Source organism: Triticum aestivum, chromosome 5A (assembly GCF_018294505.1).
Source record: "Triticum aestivum cultivar Chinese Spring chromosome 5A, IWGSC CS RefSeq v2.1, whole genome shotgun sequence".
Classification (NCBI taxonomy): domain Eukaryota; kingdom Viridiplantae; phylum Streptophyta; class Magnoliopsida; order Poales; family Poaceae; genus Triticum; species Triticum aestivum.
The window spans coordinates 340,343,023-340,350,117 of NC_057806.1; positions in this window are offsets into that span (position 1 = coordinate 340,343,023).

Below are 7,095 nucleotides of genomic sequence, written 5' to 3' on the forward strand. Positions count from 1 at the left end.
TGGGTGTCTTCTGGTCCATAAAAAATCCACAAAAAGTTTTGTTGTGTTTGGACTCCGTTTGGTATTGATTTCCTGCGATGTAAAAAACAAGCAAAAAACAGCAACTGGCACTTGGCACTATGTCAATAGGTTAGTACCAAAAAATATATAAAATGATTATAAAACATCCAAGAATGATAATATAACAGCATGGAACAATAAAAAAATTATAGATACATTGGAGACGTATCAGCATCCCCAAGCTTAATTCCTGCTCGTCCTTGAGTAGGTAAATGATAAAAACAGAAATTTTGATGTGGAATGCTGCCTAACATGTTCATCACATATTCTTTCTTTTATAGCATGGACATGTGGACTTTTATATGGTTCAAAGCAATAGTCTAGTTTTGACATGAAGACTTTAATACTCAAGCATATCAACAAGCAACCATGTCTTTCAAAATATCAACGCTAAAGCAAGTTATCCCTAGCCCATTATGCTCAATCATTGGTCCATTCATGAAACACACTCACATATTAGCTACACCCAATGCTCAAGTACGATCATAGTGCCCCTTAGGTGGTGCTTTATAAGAGAAGATGGAGACTCAAGTAAAAATAAAAATTGCATAAAGTAAATAGAAAGGCCCTTTGCAGAGGGAAGTAGGGACTTGTAGAGGTGCTAGAGGTCAAAGCGAAAAGATAGAGATAAATCATTTTGGTAGGCATGCTTTTCCTGTCAACGAAAATGATCGAGTATTTCCCAATACTTTCCATGCTAGATATATCATAGGCAGTTCCCAAATAGAAAATAAAGTTTATTCCTTTTCCACCATACTTTCACTTTCCATGGCTAATCGTATCCACGGGTGCGTTCCATACCAACACTTTCCAAGGAATTTATTATTTGACAACATAAAGTAAATTCATTTTTCATTTCAGGACTGGGCATCCATAATACCTTTGTCGTACTCTCATGCAATGACAAGTGAATAAACACTCATCATGAGAATAACACATCTATCATGGAAATATATCAGCCACCCCTACCGTTTCATGAGCGGTACGAACACACAAAAGAGACGTTTATTTTGAAAATTAGAGATGGCACATACAAATTTGCTTGGAATGGCGAAAGAATACTGTATATAGGTAGGTATAGTGGACATGTGGCAAAAATGGTTTAAAGGATTTTGGATGCTCAAGTAGTGATCATACTTAGTGCAAAATGAAGGCTAGCAAAAGATTGAGAAGCGACCAACCAAGAAACGAAAAATCTCATAAACCAGCATTAAGCATAACTAACATCGAATAATGCACCACAAGTAGGATGTAATTTCATTGTATAACTATTGACTTTCATGCTTGCATAGAGAATCACAAACCTTAACTCCAATATTCTTACTAAAGCATAATTACCCATCAACATGACTCACATATTATATCGACATATCTCAAAACTATTACAAGGAATCAAGTTTATTTTGTCCAATGATCTTCATGAAAGTTTTTATTATATCCTCCTTGGATATATATCACTTTGGGACTAGTTTCATATGTTGCTTTTGATAACCCAAACAAATCTAAGTGAAGAACATGAGCATAAAAACTTTCTTCTCTCAAATTAATATAAGTGAAGCAAGAGAGAATTTCTTAAAAAAATTATTAAATCTCAAATAAATCTAAGTGAAGCATGAGAGCATTTCTTCAAAAATACTAAAGCACACCGTTCTCAAAAAGATATAAGTGAAGCACTAGAGCAATTCCATAGCTCATAAAGATTTAAGTGAAGCATAGAGAGCAATTCTAACAAGTCATGGCATAATTTTGGCTCTCTCGAAAAGGTGTTTCCAGCAAGGATTCATGACTAAGAACACAAAGCAAAATAAGCAAAGACTCATATCATACAAGACGCTCCAAGCAAAAACTCATAATATGTGACGAATAAAAATATAGTTTCAAGTAAAATACCGATGGTTGTTAGAAGAAAGAGGGGATGCCACTCGGGGGCATCCCCAAGCTTAGTTGCTTGATACTTCTTGAATATTATCGTGGAGGGCCATGGGCATCCCCAAGCTTAGCCTATTACTAATCCTTATTCCTTCATCCATCGTAAAGTCACCCAAAACTTGAAAACTTCAATCACACAAAACTTAACAAAACCTTTGTGAGATCCGTTAGTATAAGAAAACAAATCAGTACTATAAGTACTGTTGCAAACCCATTCATATTTTATTTTTTGCATTATATCTACTGCATTCCAAATTTTCTATGACGAAAACTCTTCAAAGAAAACCATAGAATCACCAAAACAAGCACACAACACAAAGAAAACAGAATCTGTCAAAAACAGAACAGTCTGTAGCAATCTGGAGATTTCGAATACTTATGTAACTCCAAAAACTCTGAAAATTAGGACAATGTGAGAAATTTGTACACTAATCTTCTACAAAGACAATCAGTATTTTATCGCGCTTATGTTAAAAATTAAAATTATTTTTCAGGGCGCAAAAGTTTCTGTTTTTCAGCAAGATCAAATCAACTATCACCCAACATGATCCTAAAGGCTCTACTTGGCACAAACACTAATTAAAACACAAAAAACACAATCATGACAGTAGCATAATTTTACAAACACTCAAGAACAGAAAGAAAAAGACAAAAATAAATTTTATTCATTGGGTTGCCTCCCAACAAGCGCTATTGTTTTATGCCCCTAGCTATGCATAAGGCAAAAGATCAAGTATTGTCATCTTTGTTTCTATTTTCCTTATAGGTGTCCTTGACAGGGTTTTTTTGTAAAAACAACATACAACATCTTATCCATATAGACCTTAGCGCTATCAAGTTGCTTATCATCATATCCTTTTTGATTTCCGGCAAAAATGCAAGAATAGTGTTGATTAACATTATTGAAAACTTGTTGGTTATGTCTAAAATAGGGACTTCCTTTTTAAGATTCTCATCAAAGATTTGATTATCCCCAAGCAAATGTATTAGAACATAGTCACTATTATAGATAATTTCATCTATCACCGGTTTTTTATGATTCATACCATAGAAATCAAAAATTTCCCTTGCTTCACGTACTATGTAATCAAATTCATTCATACGAACAAGGGTGGTCAACTTTTTAGCTTTAGGATTCTTTATAACGGGTAGCTCAAAAAACAATCTCTGCAAGGTAGGATGGGTACGGATAGTTTTTTTCAAGTTTCAGAACTAGTGCTGAAATAGCTTCCGCATAAGATTTAGTCCTTTTAAGAATAGGGGCATCATCAAGACTTAAATTTCCAACACAGTTGAAAAATTCTTGGATACATTCTTTTCCTATAATATTCCCTTGCCCCAAAATAAAAGTTTTAGCATCCATATTGCCAGATCGTCTAATTTTAGGAGTTAGGCTATCATCTATTCCTGCCATACCAAAGTCACTCATGATTGCAAGCAAAAATATAGATCTGACGAGAAAGCGGTGAACGAAAAAGAGGGCGAATAAAACGGCAATTTTTTGTGCAGTGGGGAGAGGAAAATGAGAGGCAAATGGCAAATAATGTAAATTTCAAGGAGATGAGATTTCTGGTTAGGTACCTAGTAGATGTTGATGATGTCTCCCCGGCAACAGTGCCAGAAATTGGTGTCTTGATGGGAGACTATCTTGACATGATCCTCCTTGGCAACGGTGCTAGAAATTCCTTTTGATGCAGCTTGAACTACGTCGATATTTCCCAAAAAAGGAAGGGATGATGCAGCACAGCTATGGTAGGTATTTCCCTCAGTGATGAGACCAAGGTTATCGAACCAGTAGGAGAACCACACAACACTACATGAATGACACCTACACACAAATAAAAAGTACTCGCAACCCGGCGTATTAAAGGGGCTGTCAATCCCTTTTGGGTAACGGCGCCAGAAATAGGAAAGTAGATGGGATAAAAATTGTGATAGATTGATAAATGCAAATAAAAGCAAATAAAATTCAGCGAGGTATTTTTTGGGTTTTTGGATTAATAGATCTAAAAATAAAGTCAAATAAAAATAGATCATGAAGGCAAATATAATAAAGAAGAGACCCTGGAGCCGTAGGTTTCACTAGTGGCTTCTCTCGAGAAAAATAGCAAACGGCGAGTAAACAAATTACTGTTGGGCAATTGATAGAACTTCAAATAATCATGATGATATCCAGGAAATGGTCATTATATAGGCATCACGTCCAAGATTAGTAGACCGACTCCTGCCTGCATCTACTACTATTACTCCACACATCAACCGCTATCCAACATGCATCTAGTGTATTAACTTCATGGAGAAAAGAAGTAATGCAATAAGAATGATGACATGATGTAGACAAGATCTATTTATGTAGAAATAGACCCCATCTTGTTATCCTTAATAGCAACAATACATACGTGCCGGTTCCCCTTCTGTCACTGGGATCAAGCACCGTAAGATCGAACCCATCACAAAGCACCTCTTCCCATTGCAAGATAAATAGATCAAGTTGGCCAAACAAAACCCAAATATCGGAGAATAAATACGAGGCTATAAGCAACCATGCATATAAGAGATCAAAAGACTCACACAACTTTCATGGATAAAAACATAGATCTGATCATAAACTCAAAGTTCATTGGATCCCAACAAACACACCGCAAAAAGAGTTACATCATATGGATCTCCAAGAGACCATTATATTGAGAATCAAACGAGAGAGAGGAAGCCATCTAGCTACTAACTACGGACCCGAAGGTCTACAAAAGACTACTCACGCATCATCGGAGAGTCACCAATGTGGATGATGAAACCCTCTGTGATGGTATCTATATTGGATCTGGTGTTTCTGGAACTTGCGGCAGCTGGAATTGATTTTCGTCGACTCCCCTAGGGTTTCTGGAATATTGGGGTATTTATAGAGCAAAGAGGCGGTGCGGGAGGCCACCGAGGTGGGCACAACCCACCTGGGCGCGCTTGGGCCCAGGTGTGCCCTGGTGGGTTGTGCCCCCCTCGGGGCACCCCCAGGTACTTCTCCGACCCATTGGGTGTCTTCTGGTCCATAAAAAATCCACAAAAAGTTTCGCTGCGTTTGGACTCTGTTTGGTATTGATTTCCTATGATGTAAAAAACAAGCAAAAAATAGCAACTGGCACTTGGCACTATGTCAATAGGTTAGTACCAAAAAATGATATAAAATGATTATAAAACATCCCAGAAAGATTATATAACATGGAACGATCAAAAATTATAGATACGTTGGAGACGTATCACTTACCACCAATGTCTTATTTTGATTTAGCGGTATTGTTGGATGAAGCGGCTCGGACCAACCTTACATGACCACTTTCATGAGACCGGTTCCACTGACAGACATGCAACTAGTTTTGCAGAAAGGTGGCTGGCAGGTGTCTGTTTCTCTTTAGTTGAATTGAATTTGACTGCGGTCAGTCCATGTTGAAGGTTAAAACAGCAAACTTGATAAATCACCGTTGTGGTTTTGATGCGTAGGTAAGAACGGTTCTTGCTAGAAGCCTGTAGAAGCCACGTAAAACTTGCAACAACAAAGTGTGGGATGTCTAACTTTTTTTTGCAGGGCTTGTTGTGATGTGATATGGTCAAGACATGATGTGATAAACGTTATTGTATGAGTAGATCATGTTTTGTAAGATATCTGATAACCGGCAAGAGACTTATGGTTGTCTCTTACTCTCTTTATTGTATGAAATGCAACCGCCATGTAATTGCTTCACTTTATCACTATGCGTTAGCGATAGTTGTAGAAGCAATAGTTGGCGAGACGACCACGACGCTACGATGGAGATCAAGGTGTCGAGCCGGTGATGATGGAGATCATGAAGATGCTTTGGAGATGGAGATCAAAAGCACAAGATGATGATGGCCATATCATGTCACATGTTTTGATTGCATGTGATGTTTATCTTTTATGCATCTTATTTTGCTTAGTGCGGTGGTAGCATTATAAGATGATCCCTTACTAAAATTTCAAGATATAAGTGTTCTCCCCGAGTATGCACTGTTGCAAAAGTTCGTCGTGTTGAGACACCACATGATGATCGAGTGTGATAGACTCTACGTTCATATACAACGGGTGCAAGACAGTTTTGCACATGTGGAATTACTCGAGTTAAACTTGACGAGCCTGGCATGTACAAACATGGCCTCAGAACACTGGAGACCCAAAGGTCGAACGTGAATCATATAGTAGATATGATCAACATAGAGTTGTTCACCATTGATGACTACTCCATCTCACGTGATGATCGGAGATGGTTTAGTTGATTTGGATCACGTATCATTTAGATGACTTGAGGGATGTCTACCTAAGTGAGAGTTCTTAAGTAATTTGATTAATTGAACTTAATTTATCATGAACTTAGTCGTGATAGTATTTGCAAATTATGTTGTTGATCAATAGCTCGTGTTGTAGCTCTCCTATGTTTTTGATATGTTCCTAGAGAAAACTAAGTTGAAATATGATGGTAGCAATAATGCGGACTGGGTCCGTGATCTAAGGATTATCCTCATTGCTGCAGAGAAGAATTATGTCCTTGATGCACCGCTGGGTGACAGACCTATTGCAGGAGCAGATGCAGACATTATGAATGTTTGGCAAGCTCGATATGATGACTACTTAATAGTTTAGTGCGCCATGCTTTACGGCTTAGAACCGGGATTTCAAAAACGTTTTGAATGCCATAGAGCATTTATGTTGCTTGAAGCTGCGTCGGTATTTCCCCAAAGAGGAAGGGATAATGCAGCACAGCGGCGGTAGGTATTTCCCTCGGATATGAAACCAAGGTTATCGAACCAGTAGGAGAACCAAGCAACATAACGTAAACATCCCCTACACACACATACCAATTCCTCGCAACCCTGACGTGTTAAAGGGGTTGTCAATCCCTTTTGGGTAACGGTGCCAGAAGTTGGTGCGTGAAGGTAAAAAGGTTGTAATAGATTGGATAAATAGATCACAAATAAAAAAAGTGCAGCAAAGTATTTTGGGTTTTTTGGATTAATAATCTGAAAATAAATGCAAATAAAAGTAGATCGCAAAGGCAAATAATATGAGAAGAAAGACCCAGGGGCCGTAGGTTTCACTAG